The sequence below is a fragment of the Manis javanica genome, chromosome 5 (assembly GCF_040802235.1).
Source record: "Manis javanica isolate MJ-LG chromosome 5, MJ_LKY, whole genome shotgun sequence".
Lineage (NCBI taxonomy): Eukaryota > Metazoa > Chordata > Mammalia > Pholidota > Manidae > Manis > Manis javanica.
In genome coordinates this window covers 25,287,083-25,308,711 of record NC_133160.1, presented here as the reverse complement: position 1 = coordinate 25,308,711, position 21,629 = coordinate 25,287,083, and the positions used below count along the sequence as shown (strand labels likewise).

Sequence of the window (21,629 nt, the reverse complement as noted above, 5' to 3'; positions counted from 1 at the left end):
GGCTTCTTCTTAGGACTGATCCCTGCTGCCCTCTGCTCCAAAAACGTGATCGTAGAAAATGAGAAAAAAGTGATTCTCCCAAGATGATGTAAACAGTTAGTTGCAGAGTCAGACTAATGGCTGGATATTTTCAACTTGCCTCTCCCACCCTCAGTACCAAAATTCTCCATATATCCCAGTGTTTTAGGTAGTGGAGTCTCTTCTTATAGGAAAGAGAGAATCAAACAGAACCTCCCTAAGGGAGAATGTGTATTCTCCGTGGCCCATTCACTAGCTGCCAGATTAGAAAACTGCATTTTGCAATGTTTTTTTAAAAAAAAAACAGATTTATTGAGATATAACTGATATACAAAAAGAGCTGCACATATTTACTGTATATAATTCAAAGAGTTCGGACCCATGATGTTTCTGTAGCATCACCTGGCAGGCACTCAGACAGCCTAGTTAGGATGAAACTTCATTTCACAATTCCCCTCCCTGTATGGGACTGAGTTAGGGTTTGCCACAAACTTTTTATTAATGTTGTTATTATTGCATGAGATTTGGGAACTGAAGCAGCGTGATTGTGCTCTGAAGGTTGTCAAGGTGGGGAGGGACAGAATCGGGTGTGTGCGGGTTTCAGTTTGTCCTGATTATTCCCTGCTATTATTCATCAGCTCTCCATCTGACTGCCAGCTCCGCAGACCCCAGTGCCCCAGGCCCAGGCCCACCACTAAACACCTCCCCAGGAACCAAAGCAGTCATCCTGAAGAGCAAACCGCTATCAACAGCCTCCTATACCCGCACCACCAGCCAGGGCAGGTCTTGTCTTTCCCAGCTCCTCCCATACTGAATAGTCCAATTCTTAGGATAAATTCCATATTCCATGACACTGACAGTCCTGCTGCTAGTTCCCTGATTGAGCCATAACGAACCTGTGTTTGAAAACATGAGTCTCCGTAGGAGAAATGAGCGTACAGTGGTGGTCTCTAGGCCTTAGGCGCCGTCACCTTTTCAGTATAAGTTTTAGGAAGAGTTGTTTACCAACTTGCCGACCTCACTCTTTCACTTACCTTTCAGTCTTCAGCCTCCTCAGTGTGCTGCTGCCCCCACAGACGTGCTCTTCAATGGCATCCTGTCTTGTAAATCCTATATCTGCTTTTATAATCTTGGCACCTGTATTGAGTGGGGTCCAATCTGGAAATGTAAGCCAAACAGGACATTTAATATAGGGAACTGGTACACGTCGTTGGAAGACCAGAAGAGCAAAGAGAGGACCGTGAGGAAACAGACTAGTAACAGGAGGGGCCGCCACCGGGGCTGCCAGAACTGAAGGGAGGAGAATGGGTTTTCAAAACCTGAGAGTTCAGAGGAGGGGTCCAGAAGAGCTGGTTCTTGGATCTCTGAGGCAGGGCCACAGCCTGGTGCCCAGAAGGCATGACCCTGTGGGTAAGGTCATGGGGAGTACCCAGGTGGCAGGCAGGGGGCTGTGACAGCTGCTACTTCTGAGGGCACGGCCAGGCTGGTGCTGGGCACTTCCTCCCTGACTACCACTCTCCGGCAGTCTGAGCTCCAGTTACGTCCTATTTCTCATTTCCGACGCCAACTCAGGCCTTTTTGTACAGACTTTCCTCTGCCTGGAACACCATCCCAGCTCCTCTGCCTGGTGCTTTGGTATTCAGTCGTCAAAACACTGCCGTCGCCTCGTCCGTGAAGTCTTCCTCAACCTCTGGATTCCATGTGCGTGGCGCCCCCTTGCGGTCCCTTGGTTCACGCGGGAGGGGCTTGGAAGGATGGGTACTTGGACGGTGGGTCTTGTTGCCTCTCTCTCCCTGCTCGCTCAAATGACCCGAGGCGGCAGGCCAGCTGCACACTGTGGGCCCAGGGAGCTAGCGGGCTGTGCCCGTGGGCAGCTGAGAGCACGTGTGGGTGACATCTGGACCGGGCGAACAAAAGGGCCGCGAGCCAGAGAGGCCAGAGCCCTCCCCCATTAGCCTTGCCATCGCACCGGACTTGCAGCTTCTCCCTGGGCCGCCTGCAGCCATGAAGCTCCTTTTGCTGACGCTGGCGGCGCTGCTGCCCCTGTCCCAGCTCACTCCAGGTGACCGACCTCTTCAGGGGAGGGTCAGGGAGTGGAGGCCTGGTGACAGAAGCCCAAGGGCGGGGAGGATGAGCTGTGGGTCCTCAGGAGGTCACCTTTCGGGGCCACGTAGAGGAGGCACCCTCACCAGTGCCAACCAGGACATCCAGAGCTTCTCACTGAGCCACGCCATCGCGGCTCTCCCAGCAAGCAGGCACAGGCGGCCTAGCAAGTGAGAAAGAATGGAAGGGGCGGGCAGAAGCAGAAAGAGGGGACACTAGCAGCCTTTCACAAAATGGTCCCCAGAATGATCGAGGCTTTGTAAAGATCTCAGTCACCTTAAGGAGAGAGAAAAGCTCTTATTTATTGTGTCTGCCTCTGTGCCAGACCCTGTGTCGGAAGCTAGGACCCCAGAGATAAATGACATGGCCCTGGGGGAGACGATAAATAGCATTTACAACCCAGAGTGCCATGAGTTGTGATGGAGGGGATCTAGCAGCTGGGGTGCACATGGGAGGGACAAGCTGGAGGCTGAGGGCCAGGAGAGGCCTCCTGAAGGGATACCTGGAGTCCTGAAAGTGTGCAGAAATTAGAAGAGGCAGAAGCAGGAAGGGTGTCAGCTTATGCAAAGGTCCAGACGTGGGAGAGAGCAGCTGCCTTCTGGGGACTGGCACAAAATGGACGAGTGGGTTGGGTCAAGGCAAGGGATAAAGCTGAGGTAGCATTCATTCAAGGTCCAAGTCTTGATGGGCCTTGAGTGCCAGGTGAGGGCATATGGCCAAGTGAGGGGGCAGGGAAGGGCCATTGTTGACGCCCATTCCACCAATTCCAGCATAGCCATCTGGCCCCTCCTGCTCAGCTGGCAGAAGCTTCTTCTCATGCCAAGGCTTTCATCAGACCTTTCCACAGGATGGAAATGTGTGAATTTCCTCTAACAAGCTGACCTCAGCCTGTACCTGCCTGTGGCAAATCCCTGAAACACCATTCAACTGGGGCTAGAGAGGAACGCCCCAACCCCGAGTTAAAAACTGCCCCACCATTTTCTACCCTCGTTTCTCTGTGACCCCCAGCAAGCAGCTCAGCTGTTCAGGGTTTTAATTTCAATTTCCTCAATTCTCAAACAATAGTATGTGTATAGTAATGTCAGGGTGAGGAAACAACATTGAACACACTGAAATTTTGGTGTGCCAAAAAGTGTAACTTCTTGATTTTCCATAACTCAACTGAATTTTCCCTCAAATTTCCATCCTGCTGGTGGGACCCCTGAAGGGAAGAGCAGGAGGAGGTACGTAGCAGCTGTGCCTAAACTTAGTGGTTAAATGCACATCTTTTCTGGTTTAAAATGGTTTCTAAGTTCATTCAGTCTCTTTTAAATAAATATTCAGTCTTTCAGATTCCCCATTCTTCTGACCCCTTCTCCTTTCCAGGACAGCATAGGCATTTAGGGGAAAGTAACTTGATATGTCATGAATGAATGAATTGGTTCATTCAGTTAATACGGTTGAATGGATTTCCTGGTTCAGGCCCTGTGATAGGTGCTGGAGGTAAAGCAGTGGACAAATCAGAACAAAACAAGAGGAGCAAAATCTCTGTCCTCTTAAGAGTTTACATTCTATTGAAGGAAGCAGAAATTTTTTAAAAATAAGTTAAACATATGTAAGCTGATGAGTGTGATGACCAGAACAGACAGGCAAGGGGGAGGTGGATTTGCCATTTTAAAGGGGTGTTCGTGGAATGGCTCGCTGTGACCTGAGGGAGGATAAGGGTGAACCATGTGGATTTGTGGGGAAGAACATTCATGCTGGAGGGAATAACAAGTGCAAAGGCCCTAGGGCAGGAGCATGAGGCATGGGGATGGGGCCCTGTGCTGGACTTTCACTGACATCTGGAATTATGTCCCTCGTTGTGTGTGGTCAAGTGAGTGTTCTGCTGGCGCTTGCTCCTGGGTCCTGTGGTGGATGAGCCGCACTGACTCAGCCCTTCCTCTTCGCCAAATCTCTCATCTAGTCCCTAGGTTTTGGCTAGTCACACCCTCTCCCACCACCTCCTGCACAAGGGTCTACTCTTGGCAGTACCCACAGGCTCTCAGCCCATCACTGGTTTCCTATCTCTGCCAGAGATACAAGGGAACATGAGGACCTTCTGGATCTATTTGATGCCAAGGAGCACAGAGGGAGAGGCTCAGCCACTTCCCTGAGCCATTTCTAAGCCCCTTCTAGGATGTGCTGTGTCCATGCTGTTAGCAGTTTCCTTGGGCTATGCTCTGAGAGGCAAGGAGTAAATGCCTCTTGCTTTGGCAATTTCTCCAGCCCAATCTGGGTGTTTGCAGCAAGAGACTCACTTGCCTCCCTTTCTTACATTACTTGTCTGTACTTCGTAGGTGTCAGGTCGGCCAGCAGGCCACTAGTGGGGGAGGAGTGGAAGGCCTTTGCCCCTAGCTTGCTGATGGCCCCACATCCTCCTGGCTCCCAGGGGTGGGGTGTGATTTCTAGTGGGTCTCTCAGGCCACCTGCTGTGGCTGTTGCTGCAGGAAGTGTACTTGAGCGTCCCAGCTCCCCCTGCGCAGAGCACTGCCCTTCTACTTCTGCTGGGTGTGGTTGTAGTAATGAGACTGAATGGAAGATCCTTTAGCTGAGCCTTCAACCTTTGCTTCCTATCGTGTGTGGTGAAGTGGTGTTATTTGAACCCACAGGCTCACCTAATAATATATAAAGGAGTTCTTCGAAACTGGAAATCCCTGACTATTCTTAATAAATTTTGGTTTTTAAAGTTATTGTCTTGTTACAAACTGTAACAACTCACCTCATTTAAGCTAAACAATGACTCTGCATTCTAACTTTTGTTTACCATTTCCCTAAATCCCAGGAACTGCCTGATTCTGCTTTTTGGCAACCAGAGAGCCTCCTGATTAAAGGGGAATGAAATAAATACCACTTTAATATTTTCAAAATACTAAAATATTATTAATAAATCTATTCCAAATACTAAAGTTAGGTTAAGGAAATTCAGGACATATAGGCAAAACCACAAACCCAGCAGATATTAGGTTTAGGTGGAACATCACCAGCTTTGCCGTTACACCTCCTCACAGCACCCAGAGTTCTTCCTTTGTGACTTTTGTTACAACTCTTATCAATCAGATATCTGGGTAGTTATTTCTTAAATGGCTATTTCTACCCCACTCGATAGACTGGAAGTTCTCTGAGGACAGATGTCTATCTCTGACTTGTATCTCTGGTGTAGAGGCTTCTCAGTCTATACATAAGAGTATTTCTCTAGGACACACATCTCAAAAGGAAATGGCCAGGTAAAGACCGTGCACCATTTTAAATGTATAAGCTATTGCTAGTAGCCTCCAAAGAGGTCAAAACAAAGTGTCTAAGACCCTCTTTGCTCTCACTCTCACAAGCAGCTCATCTGGACATTCTTGAATTAAAAAGTGAGATTTCATTGTTAAATGGTGGGTTTTTTCCTTATCTTTTTTGTATAACAAAAACACAGAATTACAAATACTGAAAGCCATGGAAAACATGTGCAGCATAATGAATTGTAAAGTGCAAACCCACATAACTACCATCCACGGCAATAAACAACATTGACGGTTGCCCCAAAAAACCCTCCACTTACTCCCCATCACCACTGTCTCCTTCCCCCAAATTAAGCACTATCCTGCCTTTCATAGCAATCACTTCTTTGCATTTCTTTACAGTTTCATTGCTAAGGATGTATCCCTACATACCCTATTTTTGTCATGCCCACTCTTAAAATCCAATGTCTCTTGAGATACTTTTAATGTTTGAAGTTACTGATTACATCTTCATCCCTTTCTGGTCTTTGTGATTTATCCGTTGGATCATCTGACCTGTAGTTTCCCACAGTACAGATTTTGTTGACTTCATATTCAAGGTGAAGTTCAGTGTATTCCTCTGACCTCTGTATTTCTGCAGATTGGTACCTGCATGAGGTTTGAGCAGGCTCAAATTATACCCTTCCTGGCAAAAGTTTTGGTGGTAATATGTTCTTTCCTCAGGAGGCACATGATATCTTGGTGTCTCTCTCAGTGACAGTTATTCACTGTTGCTCAAAGCCTAGATGCATTAACTTTTCAGACATTGCAAAGTGGTAATATACTATTATGTAATTTTCGCTAGTCAACAGGAATAGTAATATAATAAAGATGTTCATCCTCTGCTATTTGGTTATTCAGCAGTACAGTTCATATAAAAAAGACAGAATAAACGCTTGGTGATTTTTCTTTATGAATCTGCAAGACAATGATTTATTTTCCTATCACCCTCCAAGTATAACAAAATAGTTTTGAATATCATAATAAACCATGGATTCAAATATATTTGATACATTTTCATTCCCTGAGATCTTTATACTTCCAGAAATTCACATTGTCCCATCCTTGGCTAGTGGAAGCTGATTTAATATGGCTCATAGGCCTTATTTTACAAACCTATGCTAGTCTTTTGATAGTTTCCTTTTGATAAAGTCCATCTAGTAGCCATCATGAGAGATACACAGTCTCTTTGCAGTCTGACAAAGTTAGATACATTCACTTGCTGCAGCAAAGGAAAATGCACACCAAAGGAACCACGGAGCTTCTCATCAAAAAAAGGACCAAATAGGGTCACTGGAAGGTTCAGGGGAAGGGTGGGGTTTAGGTAAATTGTAAATGAAGTAGTGTTTCGTAGACTTCAAGGCAAGGCAGGGCCACAGAGTAGAGTGAAAGAAGGTCAACATCTGGCTTAAGAGGAGAAACAGGTTCAGGGTCCCATCTCCATGGAAAGTACAAATTTAGGAGGAATGTGGAATTCCTCTAAACCTTTTCTCTGACACTCTGTCCCTGGCTCTGAAATCAAGGCTGCTGTTCTGTATTGAAAGACTCCGTTCCCCAGGAAGAATGTCATGTTCCACACTTGCCAGCAGGATTTCAATACAAAGTTTCTAAGACGTGTGATTTGAGAATACAGTGTTTCTCAGTACTGGTTCAAAACTGGTTATCTGGTGTGAGGAGACAGGCTCATCTTGTACAATTCCAGCCCCAGATCTTGAATTAGCCATTTCTTTAAGAAGCTCTTTTTTTTTTTTTCTTAAGTAGGAAAATGGTATTTCAGGACTATGGTCTAGATGTTAGAGATATTCAGCGCTACTAAACTGGTCCTTCTTTCTATATTTTTTCAGTAGACAGAGCTAGGCAGGAAAATCAACACACTAAATATATATGTAAAATACCTCATTAATTTATATCCATACTTCCTATTCAAAGGGAGGACTACAGGGTTTGTACTTAAAATATCCCACATTACTTCTGTATTTGCTTTCTTCTACACCAACATTCTCAGATAAAATATGTGGACTCCTTTGCCATTTTCAAGTCTTCTTTCATTTGAAGAATGTTTTCCTGAATTATAGTTTCTAGAATATTTTTCTGGTATCTTGCTCTGGTTTTCCTTCCTCAAGGTCTCATCTTGCCTCTGTGTTGAACCCCCTATCTTCAACATTTGTCACTTTCTATTGAATTTTTTTCTTCTCATTTCTCTATTTTATCAGTTTTGTTGAGTTTTAATTTAAGTGAAGTAAAATGCCCACATTTTAAGTACACAAGTTTCAATGACTGCATATATTCATGTACCACCACCACAGTCATGGTATAACACATTCTCATTACCCCAAAAAGATGCCCATTTGCTGCCACAACTCTGCCCCTGCCCACCAGCCAGCAGCAACAATCTAATTTCTGTTACTTCTTAGTTTGGCCTTTTCCAGAATTCATATATGTGGAATCATACAACAGGAAGGCTTTTGTGCCTGGCTTCTTTAACTTAACATAATGCTTTAGAGATTCATCCATGTTGTTCGTGTATCAACAGCTTGTTCCTTTGTGTGCTGGGTAGACTATACCACAGTTTGTTTACAAATTCCCTAGTGCCACAAATAGCTGATGTATTGTGTTTTTCATTTTAATCAACTCAAACCTTTATAATTTTTCTTATGATTTCTCTTTCACCCATTATCTACTTAGAAGTACATTTTTCAATTTCCAAATATTTAGGGACTTTCCAGATATATTTTGTATTATGATTTTAAGTTTAATTCTACAGCGAACAGAAAGACTTTGTAAGACTTTAATCCTTTTTTTTACTGACATGCTGTAGTAGCAGAATGTGGTATAGCTTAGTGAATATTCTGTAGGCATGTGAAAAAAAACCCTGATTTTTCTGTTGTTGGGCAGGGTGTTCTATAAATATCTATGAGTTCAAATTGGTTGATGATATTGGTCACATCTTCTACATCCTTACTGATACTTTTACTAACTTATTCTATCAATTATCGAGAGAAGAATGTTAAAATCTGAAACTGTAATTGTGAATTTGTCAATTTCTTCATTCACTTCTATCAACTTTTTGTTTCATGTATTTTCTATTTTCTTTTTTTTGTGTGTGTGTTACAGGGGCTTCAACATGTCATGGAAGGAATATGATCTTTGGAATAAAAAAGACCTGAATTAAATTTCCAGGTCTGCCAGTAACTAGGTGAGAAACATTGGACAAATTACTTAATCTGTCTGACTCTCAGTTATCTACCTATAATATGAAGATGATAATTTCTACATAGATTTGTTGATATTTTAGTAAAATAGGTAAGTTAATCTATATAAACTATATGAAAAAATATACAATACTTAGCATATAGTAAATACTCAAATATGTCAGCTTCTTTTGCAAATGTGCTTAGTTACCTTACATCCCTAATTTGTAAATAAAATAGAACAAATGGAACAATAAAATTTAGATAAATCTGCTTAAGTTCCAGTTTTTCAATTTTTTCACATAGTGTGTTCTTTCTTACAAACCTTGAGAGTCAAATTAGAAAGGAGAGTAATAAAATATTGATATATGTCTAGAAACAATCTTTAGGAGACATCTACTTTGGCAGGAAGATCTTGACAATAGTACTGTTGGTGATATTACATGAGATCTCGTCTGAAGTATTCACTGATTTGTCGATTAGCTGCTTAAAGAGGGTTCAATGATTTCTTAAATGTTGTTTTTTAAATTCATTTTATTATCATTAATCTATAATTACATGAAGAACATTATGGTTACTAGACTGCCCCTTCACGAAGTCCCTCCCCACAAACCCCATTACAGTCACTGTCCATCAGCATAGTAAGATGCTGTAGACTCACTACTTGTCTTCTCTGTGTTGCACAGCCCTCTCTATGCCCCACCCCACATTATACATGCTAATCGTAAGACCCCCTTTCTTTTTCCCTGCCCTTATCCCTACCTTTTCACCCTTCCTTCCCAGTCCCTTTCCCTTTGGTAACCATTACTCCATTCTTGGGTTCTGTGATTCTGCTGCTGTTTTGTTCCTTCAGTTTTTCTTCGTTCTTATACTCTACATATGAGTGAAATCATTTGGTACTTGTCTTTCTCCGCCTGGCTTATTTCACAGAGCATAATACCCTCTAGCTCCATCCATGTTGTTGCAAATGGTAGGATTTGTTTTCTTCTTATGGCTGCTGAATAATATTCCATTGTGTATATGTACCACATCTTCTTTATCCATTCATCTACTGATGGACACTTAGGTTGCTTCCATTTCTTGGCTATTGTAAATAATGCTGTGATAAACATAGGGGTGCACCTGTCTTTTTCAAACTGGGCTGCTGCATTCTTAGGGTAAATTCCTAGAAGTGGAATTCCTGGGTCAGATGGTATTTCTATTTTGAGCTTTTTGAGGAACCTCCATACTGCTTTCCACAATGGTTGAACTAGCTTACATTCCCACCAGCAGTGTAGGAGGGTTCCCCTTTCTCCACATCCTCACCAACATTTGTTGTTGTTTGTCTTTTGGATGGAGGCAATCCTTACTGGTGTGAGGTGATATCTCATTGTGGTTTTAATTTGCATTTTTCTGATGATTAGCGATGTGGAGCATCTTTTCATGTGTCTGTTGGCCATCTGAATTTCTTCTTTGGAGAACTGTCTCTTCAGCTCCTCTGCCCATTTTTTAATTGGATTGTTCACTTTTTGTTTGTTGAGGTGCGTGAGCTCTTTATATATTTTGGATGTCAACCCTTTATCAGATCTGTCATTTATGAATATATTCTCCCATACTGTAGGATGCCTTTTTGTTTTATTGATGGTGTCCTTTGCTGTGCAGAAGCTTTTCAGCTTGATATAGTCCCACTTGTTCATTTTTGCTGTTGTTTCCCTTGCCTGGGGAGATATGGTCATGAAGAAGTCACTCATGTTTATGTCCACGAGATTTATGCCTATGTTTTCCTCCAAGAGTTTTATGGTTTCATGACTTACATTCAGATCTTTGATCCATTTCTAATTTACTTTTGTGTATGGGGTTAGACAGTGATCCAGTTTCATTCTCTTACATGTAGCTGTCCAGTTTTGCCAGCACCATCTGTTGAAGAGACTGTCATTTCCCCATTGTATGTCCATGGCTCCTTCATCATATATTAATTGACTATATATGTTTGGGTTAATATCTGGGGTCTCTATTCTGTTCCACTGGTCTATGGCTCTGTTCTTGTGCCAGTACCAAACTGTCTTGATTACTATGGCTTTGTAGTAGAGCTTGAAGTTGGGGAGCAAGATCCCCCCCCCCACTTTATTCTTCCTTCTCAGGATTGCTTTGGCTATTTGGGGTCTTTGGTGTTTCCATATGAATTTTTGAACTATTTGTTCTAGTTCATTGAAGAATGTTGTTGGTAATTTGATAGGGATTGCATTGAATCTGTATATTGCTTTGGGCAGTATGGCCATTTTGATGATATTAATTCTTCCTAGACAAGAGCATGAGATGAGTTTCCATTTGTTAGTGTCCTCTTAAATTTCTCTTAAGACTGTCTTATAGTTTTCAGGGTATAGGTCTTTCACTTCCTTTGTAAGGTTTATTCCTAGGTATTTTATTCTTTTTGATGCAATTGTGAATGGAATTGTTTTCCTGATTTCTCTTTCTATTAGTTCATTGTTAGTGTATAGAAAAGCCACAGATTTCTGTGTGTTAATTTTGTATCCTGCAACTTTGCCATATTCCAATATTAGTTCTAGTAGTTTTGGAGTGGAGTCTTTAGTGTTTTTTATGTACAATATCATGTCATCTGCAAATAGTGACAGTTTGACTTGTTCTTTACTAATTTCGATTCCTTGTATTTCTTTGTTTTGTGTAATTGCCATGGCCAGGACCTCCAGTACTACGTTGAATAACACTGGGGAGAGTGGGCATCCCTGTGTTGTTCCCGATCTCAGAGGAAAAGCCTTCAGCTTTTCACTGTTCAGTATGATGTTGGCTGTGGGTTTATCATATATGGCCTTTATTATGTTGAGGTACCTGCCTGCTATACCCATTTTGTGGAGAGTTTTTGTCATGAATGGATGTTGAATTTTGTCGAATGCTCAGCATCTATGGAGATGATCATGTGGTTTTTGTCCTTCTTGTTGATGTGGTGGATGATGTTGATGGATTTTTGGATGTTTTAACATCCTTGCATCCCTGGGATGAATCCCACTTGGTCATGGTGTATGATCCTTTTGATGTGTTTTTGAATTCAGTTTGCTAATATTTTGTTGAGTATTTTTGCATCTACGTTCATGAGGGATATTGGTCTGTAATTTTCTTTTTTGGTGGGGTCTTTGCCTGGTTTTGGTGTTAGGGTGATGTTGGCTTCATAGAATGAGTTTGGGAGTATTCCCTCCTCTTCTGTTTTTTGGAAAACTTTAAGGAGAATGGGTATTATATCTTCTCTGTACGTCTGATAAAATTCGGAGGTAAATCCATCTGGCCCAGGGGTTTTTTTCTTGGGTAGTTTTTTGATTACTGCTTCTATTTCTTTGCTGGTAATTGGTTTGTTTAGATTTTCTGTTTCTTCCTTGGTGAGTCTTGGAAGGTTGTATTTTTCTAGGAAGTTGTCCATTTCTTCTAGATTTTCCAGCTTCTTAGCATATAGGTTTTCATAGTAGTCTCTAATAATTCTTTGTATTTCTGTGGGGTCCGTCGTGATGTTTCCTTTCTCATTTCTGATTCTGTTGATATGTGTTGATTCTCTTTTTCTCTTAATAAGTCTGGCTAGAGGCTTATCTATTTTGTTTATTTTCTCAAAGAACCAGCTCTTGGTTTCATTGATTTTTGCTATTGTTTTATTCTTCTCAATTTTGTTTATTTCTTCTCTGATCTTTATTATGTCCCTCCTTCTGCTGACTTTAGGCATCATTTGTTCTTCTTTTTCCAGTTTCAGTAATTGTGATGTTAGACTATTCATTTGGGATTGTTCTTCCTTCTTTAAATATGCCTGGATTGCTATGTACTTTCCTCTTAAGACTGCTTTCGCTGTGTCCCACAGAAGTTGGGGCTTTGTGTTGTTGTTGTCATTTATTTCCATATATTGCTGGATCTCCATTTTAATTTGGTCATTGATCCATTGACTATTTAGGAGCGTGTTGTTAAGCCTCCATGTGTTTGTGAGCCTTTTTGCTTTCTTTGTACAATTTATTTCTAGTTTTATACCTTTGTGGTCTGAAAAGTTGGTTGGTAGAATTTCAATCTTTTTGAATTTACTGAGGCTCTTTTTGTGGCCTAGTATGTGGTCTATTCTGGATAATGTTCTATGCTCACTTGAGAAGAATGTGTATCCTGTTGCTTTTGGGTGTAGAGTTCTATAGATGTCTATTAGGTCCATCTGTTCTAGTGTGTTGTTCAGTGCCTCTCTGTCCTTACTTACTTTCTGTCTGGTGGATCTGTCCTTTGGAGTGAATGGTGTGTTGAAGTCTCCTAGAATGAATGCATTGCATTCTATTTCCTCCTTTAGTTCTGTTAGTATTTGTTTCATGTATGCTGGTGCTCCCATGTTGGGTGTATATGTATTTATAATGGTTATATCCTCTTGTTGGACTGAGCCCTTTATCATTTGTAATGTCCTTCTTTATCTCTTATTACTTTCTTTGTTTTGAAGTCTATTTTGTCTGATACTAGTACTGCACCACCTGCTTTTTTCTCCTATTGTTTGCATGAAATATCTTTTTCCATCCCTTGACTTTTAGTCTGTGCATGTCTTTGGGTTTGAGGTGAGTCTCTTGTAAGCAGCACATAGATGGGTCTTGTTTTCTTATCCATTCAGTGACTCTATGTCTTTTGATTGGTGCATTCAGTGCATTTACATTTAGGGTGATTATCGATAGGTATGTACTTATTGCCATTTCAGGCTTTAGATTCATGGTTACCAAAGGTTCCAGTTTACTTTCCTTACTATCTAAGAGTCTAACTTAACTCACTTAGTATGCTGTTACAAACACAATCTAAAGGTTCTTTTCTATTTCTCCTCCTTTTTCTTCCTCCTTCACTCTTTATATATTAGGTATCAAATTCTGTACTTTTTGTCTATCCCTTGATTGACTTTGGGGATAATCAGTGTAATGTTGCATTTGCCTTGCAATCAGCTGCTCCACCCTCCCTACCATGGTTTTACTACCTCTGGTGACAGCTATCCAACCCTAGGAACACTTCCATCTATAGCAGTCCCTCCAAAATAGACTGCAGAGATGGTTTGTGGGAGGTGAATTCTCTCAGCTTTTGCTTATCTGAAATTGTTTAATCCCTCCTTCAAATTTAAATGATAATCTTGCTGGAAAAGTAATCTTGGTTCCAGGCCCTTCTGCTTCATTGCATTAAATACATCATGCCACTCCCTTCTGGCCTTTTAGCAGTCTGTCCTTATCCTTGATCTTTCCCATTTTAATTACTATGTGTCTTGGTGTTGTCTTCCTTGGGTCCTTTGTGTTGGGAGATCTGTGGATCTCCATGGCCTGAGAAACTATCTCCTTCCCCAGATTGGGGAAGTTTTCAGCAACTACCTCCTCAAAGACACTTTCTATCCCTTTCTCTCTCTCTTCTTCTTCTGGTATCCCTATCATGCGAATATTGTTTCTCTTGGATTGGTCACACAGTTCTCTCAATATTCTTTCATTTTTAGAGATCCTTTTTTCTCTCTGTGCCTCAGCTTCTTTGTATTCCTCTTCTCTAGTTTCTATTTCATTTTTTGTCTCCTCCACCATATCCAACCTGCTTTTAATACCCTCCATCGTGCTCTTCAACAACTGGATCTCCAACCTGAATTCATTCCTGAGTTCTTGGATGTCTTTTCGTACCTCCGTTAGCATGTTGATGATTTTTATTTTGAACTCCCTTTCAGGAAGAGTCACGAGGTCCATATCATTTAAATCTTTCTCGGGAGTTGTATTGATTTTACTCTGGACAAGGTTCCTTTGGTGGTTCATGTTTGTATATGGCGCCCTCTAGGGTCCAAAAGCTCTATTCTGGAGCTGCTCAGTCCCTGAAGCAATGTTGGGGGTCGCAGGGGAGCGCTACTGGTACCTGCCGTGAGGAAAGAGCTGTTCCCTGCCTCCCGGCTGCTGTGCCTGTCTCCACTGCCTGAGCCAGTGGGCCGGTCACACAGGTATGTTTTTGTCCCAGAGCGGCTGGATATGGATCCCTGCTTTCCACAAGCAGCTGGAATCCCAGTCTCCCCAGGAACTCTGCCTGTATTAACTTTCCAAGTCGGTAGTCATGCGAGTCTCCTGAAAGCACCATGAAATGTAGGTTTGTGCTCCCAGAGCAGATCTCCGGAGCTAGGTATTCAGCAATCCTAAGCCTTCCACTCCCTCCCTGCTCTGTTTCTCTTCTTCCCGCCAGTGAGCTGGGTTTGGGGAGGGGCTCAGGTCCCGTTGAGCCACAGCTCCAGCATGTTACCCCGTTCACTGAGGTCTGCTCTTTTCTCCAGGTGTGTGCAGTCTGACGCAGTCCTCTTTCCTGTTGCTCTCTCAGGATTAGTTGCGCCAATTGAATTTTCTAATTGTATCCAGTTTTAGGAGGAAGCCTCAGTCTCTCCTCTCATGCCACCATCTTTAATCCCATTTTGTTTCATGTATTTTCAAGCTCTGTTATTTGATGCATTTGTATTTAGTATTAATATGCCTTTTTGATAATCAAGCCTTGTCACTGTGAAGTAACCTTTTTTATGCTTGGTAATTTACTTAGTTTTGAAATCTTTTTAAATATTAATGTAGCTACTCCTGATTTCTTTCATTAGTGATTCCATGGTATTTTTGTTGTTTTTGTTCTTTTACTTTCAACATAGATGTGTCTCTATATTTAGAACAAATTTCTTACAGACAGCATGTAGTTAGGTCTTGCTTTTTTATCCAGTCTGACAATCTTTACCTTTTAATTGAGATGTTCAGACCTTTTACACTTAATGTAATTATCAATATGCTTACATTTAACCTACCGTCTTTCTGTTTGTTTTCTTTCTGCCTATCCTTTCTTTGTTCACTATATCTTCTTTCCTTACCCTCTTTCAGATCAGTTGGGTTTTTAATGATTCCAATTTGTCTGCACTATTGCCTTCTTAGCTATACCTCTTTGTTTTTATTCTAATGGTTCTTATTTTAATTTTAACTTTTGTACATTTCATGTTTGGGTGGTTGCCACACTAATATTCCTATAGGAGGATGAGGGCTGGGGGCCTCCTATTCCACCACTGTTACTCCAAATAATCTTGGATTTTGAAGATCTGAGAAAGTATATTCTCCAATTTTGGAGGATTTTTTCTGTGTAAAGAATTATGGATTGTCCTTTTTCATTTCATTGCTTTAAATGCATCTCTGTACTGTCGTCTAATGTGCAGTTTCTGACAAGAAGTCTTCTGTTATCTTTACCTTTTATTCTATGTAATGTGTCATTTTTTTCTGGCTGCTGTAAAAAAATTTTTTCTTTAACATGATTTTCAAAAATTTGATGATGATATGCCTTTGCATCATTTTCTTTAGGTTTTATTCTGCTTGGGGTTCACTAAGATTCTTGATTCTATGATTTAGTTTTAATCAAACTTGAAAAAACATTCCCCCATGATGTAGGGGAAGGTAGGGAGTCAGCGGAACCCCTGTGGAACAAAATATACTTGCAGTACACAGAAAACAATTATTTTGCACTACTACCATTTATCAACAGCTCATAAAGTTGTAAAATAAATCCCACATAATCAAAACCAGATAGCTCTAAAGGTTTATCTGGAGCAGGGACTGTTGACATTGTTGGCAATTATGGGCACTTTGGCACGATTGACATTTTGGGTTAGATAATCCTTTGTTGTGGCTGTTCTAGGCATTGTAGGTTATTTAGCATAGCAGAATCCTTGGGGTCTACCCACCAATTGCCAGTAGCACCCCCACACACACACCAGTTTTGCTAACAAGGTCTCCAGACAGTTCACTGTTAAACATTCCCTAGGGAGCAAAATTTGCCCCAGCTGAGAACTACTGCTCCAGACAGTGCATAATTTTCCACTGAAACACAAATTTTCCCTCATAGTCTCCCCTATACTGGTCAAAAGATAATCTCAAGGAAAACGTGTCCCTAATCACAAAATAAACGTGGTCTAAACCTACAGCAAAAATAACAAAGGAAATAATGAAGATTAAATTACAAATCAATGAAATAGAGAAGAGTCATGGCACCAAATTATCTAAAGAAAATAGCTTGCTGACACAAATAGAGGTTACCCGTTTTATTCAGCTGATGGACATCAGGAAGCATTTCAAGATTTGAATCAGAGCAGGCTTGGGGTTTTTCATGGACTAAAAAGAAGAGAGGGTTATGTGTCCCTGTTTGGCTCAGGTAGCAAATCTCATCCTTACTGCAAAATTTGTGATTAGAATAGTTGGAAATTGTTCCAGATTTTTGTGCCTCTTGATTGAGGCCATTGGTGCAATTCCACCCCCAAAATTGTCAGAACAATTCTTTTGAGAGCTGGTTTTGTAAGTCTTGTAGTATGTTGGTTAGTCAAGACTCTGGGACAGGAAAGGTATCAAAAACAATATGGATGGGTTGTTGTCAGGGACTGCAGGGAGGGGAGAATGGGGAGTTATTGTTTAATGGGTATAGAGTTTCATTTTTACAAAATGGAAAGACTTATAGGGATGATGGTGCTGGTGGTTGCAAAACAAAGAGAATGTATTTAATACCACTAAACTGTACAGTTGAAAATAGTTAAGATTGTAAATTTTATGTTATATGTATTTTATCACAATAAAAAAATAAGAGTAAGGCCACATTCTAGCTGATAGGCCTTGGCAAAAGCAAAACAAAACAAAACAAAAATAAAATTATAAAGAGAGTGATGATGGAATGCTAGCCAAAAAAAAAAAAAAATACAATATGGATGAACCATGAAAGCATGCTAAGTGAAAGAAGCCAGACACAAAAAGCCATGTATTATATGATTCCACTGGCGTAAAATATCCAGAGTAAGCAAATCTATAAACAGGAGGGCAAATTGGTGACTGCCCAGTGCTGGGCAGAGGGGGAAGTGAGAATGCTTAATGGGTTCAGGGTTTCAGTGTGGGATGATTAAAAAGTTTTGGAACTAGATGGTGGTGGTGGTCACACAGCATTGTGAATGTACTTAATGCCTCTGAATTGGACACTTTAAAATGCTTAAACTGGTAAATTTTATGTTATTTGTATTTTACCACAACTTTTTAAAGGGGAGGTAAAGAGAAAAAGAGAAAGGAGGCCAAGATGGAAGACCAGAGGACCTTCTATCACTTCTGTTTTAATCCTTTAACAGTCCTTTCAAGTCCAGAACCTACCTGATCTTAGGACTGACACTGTCTCCATTCTTCTTTCTTTTTTGTGTCAGGCAGCACCCAAAAATGCTGGAATCTTCATGCGAAGTGCCGGCAGAGATGCTCCAGGAAGGAAAGGACCTATATTTACTGCACTAATAGTAAACTGTGCTGTGTGAAGCCCAAGTGCCTGCCAGGAGAAATGCCATGGCAATTTTAAGTTCTACGAAGCCTGAAGCCATGAAAGCAGATGAAGTTGCCAAGAGTCTGACCCCAGTAAGTTCCTGAGCTCTGTCAATAAACATCTCTGGCTGATCCCCGTGTGTGCCTGTTAGTGTACCCCAGAAGTTCCCAGGAAGACCCCTTTCAGGTGGTCTATGAAGTAAGAACTATTTGCATAATAACAGTAAGACATTATTTTCTTTTTTTCAATTTCATTCATAAGTGTGCAGTGGAATTTTCTGGAATCTACATGGCATATCATCTACATGGGTTTCATTGTTTTGGCAGCTAATGAAAAGTGTTTCTGTATTCTTATCTTCCTAGAATTTTTTAAGGTAGAAGGCTTAAAGTATAAGTGTATTCATTTTCAGAGGTTAACTCCGGTTGTTCTCAGTAATTTTGCTGTGACCTCACTAGCTATCTTTAGTTATATTATTAATCTTTGTAACTTCATCATCAGCCAGTAAATCATTACTTTCAAAATTCTTCCCCATACCTATGTAGACACACAACAAGAACTAAGAACACTTTGTTGTCTCGGTTTACAAAGAAACATTTTAAAAAGTGCCAACTAGCTAACAGAGGAAAGGATATGCTACCCCTGAGTGAAAATAGTACTTATTCTAGTTGCTAAAGTTTTTTTTTTTTGGTATCATTAATATACAATTACATGAGCAACATTGTGGTCACTAGATTCCCCCCACTGTCAAGTCCCCCACTACACACCCCATTATAGTCACTGTCCATCAGCATAGTAAGTTGCTATAGAGTCACTACTTGTCTTCTCTGTGCTATACTGCCTTCCCCGTGACCTCCCACCTACATTATGTGTGTTAATCATAATGCCCCTTATTCCCCTTCTCCCTGCCTTCCCACCCACCCTCCCCAGTCCCTTTCCCTTTGGTAACCATTAGTCCATTCTTGGGTTCTGTGAGTCTGCTGTTGTTTTGTTCCTTCAGTTTTTGCTTTGTTCTTATACTCCACAGATGAGTGAAATCATTTGGTACTTGTCTTTCTCCACCTGGCTTATTTCACTGAGCATAATACCCTCTAGTGCCATCCATGTTGTTGCACATGGTAAGATTTGTTTTCTTCTTATGGCTGAATAATGTTCCATTGTGTATATGTACCACATCTTCTTTATCCATTCATCTACTGATAGACACTTAGGCTGTTTCCATTTCTTAGCTATTGTAAATAGTGCTACGATAAACATAGGGGTGCATCTGTCTTTTTCAAACTGGGCTCCTGCATTCTTAGTGTAAATTCCTAGGAGTGGAATTCCTGGGTCAAATGGTATTTCTACTTTGAGCTTTTTGAGGAACCTCCATACTGCTTTCCACAATGGTTGAACTAATTTATATTCCCACCAGCAGTGTAGGAGGGTTCCCCTTTCTCCACATCCTCACCAACATTTGTTGTTGTTTATCTTTTGGATGGTGACCGTCCTAACTGGTGTGAGGTGATATCTCATTGTGGTTTTAATTTGCATTTTTCTGATGATTAGCGATGTGCAGCATCTTTTCATGTGTCTGTTGACCATCTGAATTTCTTCTTTGGAGAACTGTCTGTTCAGTTCCTCTGCCATTTTTTAATTGGATTGTTTGCTTTTTGTTTTTTGAGGTGCATGAGCTCTTTATATATTTTGGATGTCAACCCCTTATTGGATGTATCATTTATGAATATATTTTCCCATACTGTAGGATGCCTTTTTGTTCTACTAATGGCATCCTTTGCTGTACAGAAGCTTTTTAGTTTGATATAGTCCCACTTGTTCATTTTTGCTTTTGTTTCCCTTGCCTGGGGAGATATGTTCATGAAGAAGTTGCTCATGTTTATATTCAAGAGAGCTTTGCCTATGTTTTCTTCTAAGAGTTTTATGGTTTTATGACTTACATTCAGGTCTTTGATCCATTTCAAGTTTACTTTTGTTTACGGAGTTAGACAATAATCCAGTTTCATTTTCTTACATGTATCTGTCCAGTTTTGCCAGCACCATTTGTTGAAGAGGCTGTTGTTTCCCCACTGTATATCCATGGCTCCTTTATCATATATTAATTAACCATATATGCTTGGTTTATATCTGGACTGTCTATTCTATTCCACTGGTCTATGGGTCTGTTCTTATGCAAGTACCAAATTGTCTTGATTACCGTGTCTTTGTAGTAGAGCTTGAATTTGGGAAGCAAGATCCCCCCCTGCTTTATTCTTCCTTCTCAAGATTGCTTTGGCTATTCAGGGTCTTCTGTGGTTCCATATGAATTTTAGAACTATTTGTTCCAGTTCATTGAAGAATGCTGTCAGTATTTTGATAGAGATTGCATTGAATCTGTAGATTGCTTTAGGCAGGATAGCCATTTAAATAATATTAATTCTTCCTACCCAAGAGCATGGTATGAATTTCCATTTATTAGTGTCTTCTTTAATATCTCTTAAGAGTGTCTTGTAGTTTTCAGGGGCTAAAGTTCTTTTAAATACAATTTCAAGCATGCAAAAGAAAAGTAAAAGGCATGCACAGAAGAAGAAAAATATGACCCGTAAACAATAATAAACAGTTGAAGCAAACCAAAGATGCCATAGTTACCTGTTTACTTTTGTGAAACCCTACCTGTTGCATCATACAGAATTTACTTTGACGTTTTCTCCCCACTGCCATTGCTGCTCCCCTGGCCCAGTCACCGTCATGTCTCTGTATAAACGGCATAGTAAAAGGCACCACGCTGCTGCCCTCTCTCTCTCTGTAGCTCTCTGTCTCTGTCTCTCTGCTGCCCTCTCTCTCTTTGTCTCTGTCTCTGTCCCCCTGCTCTCCCTGCTCTCTCTCTCTCTTTCTCTCTCTCTGCTCTCTCTCTGCTCCCTCCCTCCCTCCCTCTCTCTCTCTCTCTCTCTCTCTCTCTCTCTCTCCCTCTCTCCCCCCACCCCCGTCTGGGGCAGCCACTCTCTCTTTCAGATAATAAAGTCTCTTGCATGGGCCCATGTCTCCTGAGTCGTTCTGGGTAAGGAGGGTTGTGTCGAGATACCCTTTCATTGGTGCTGTGACTTGGATGAGGCTCTCCCATTGACTTTGCTCTTCCTCTGGGAACCCTCACTGCCCGATCCTCCTCCAAGGGCTCACCGTCCATTTTCCCGGTCGCTCATCTTCTTGCCCAACACCGGCCTTCAATTTGGTGAGTCTCCACTTCATGGCCAACTTAAATGTCCCTTTGGAACCTGGGAAGTGACCATTGAGTGTCCAGCACCCTCAAGGGCTCCTCTGAGACAAGGGCACCCCCAACCACGACTTTCAGAGTCACAGTTGATCCCCATAGTTGACCCTTCTTTGCCTCCCCATAGTGAGAATCCTCATCCACTGAAGCCCAGTCTCCCTTTATTTACGTTTCTACTCAACTCGAAAACTCCTGGTACCAGGTACGGAGCCTCCCCAGCATTTCCGCCTTGACCCCACAGTTAGAGGTAGTGACGACCACATAACTGTGCCTGGTCTTCTCCGTGACCTTCTCAATCGCTCAGGGACGCCTCAGCGACTTCTGAACAGTCTCATTCTCACCATAGGATCTGGCCCCTCTGTTCCCGCAGATTCACCACTAGGGTGCTTACTCAATAATCTAAAGCCCATCCACCTCACTCCAGACCTCAAACCTTTTCATTACTGTAATGAGATCTGGCCACAATATCCCTTAGACAATCAGTCTAAATGGCCT

General features: G+C 41.4%; 1 long non-coding RNA gene across 1 annotated transcript; it reads left to right on the top strand.

The window, feature by feature from the left end:
• Positions 1-1,973: 1,973 nt before the first annotated feature.
• Positions 1,974-17,912, top strand: LOC140849760 (uncharacterized). The gene is made up of 3 exons (XR_012131943.1): positions 1,974-2,080; positions 8,520-8,601; positions 17,784-17,912. It is a non-coding gene; the product is annotated as an uncharacterized lncRNA (long non-coding RNA).
• Positions 17,913-21,629: the final 3,717 nt, after the last annotated feature.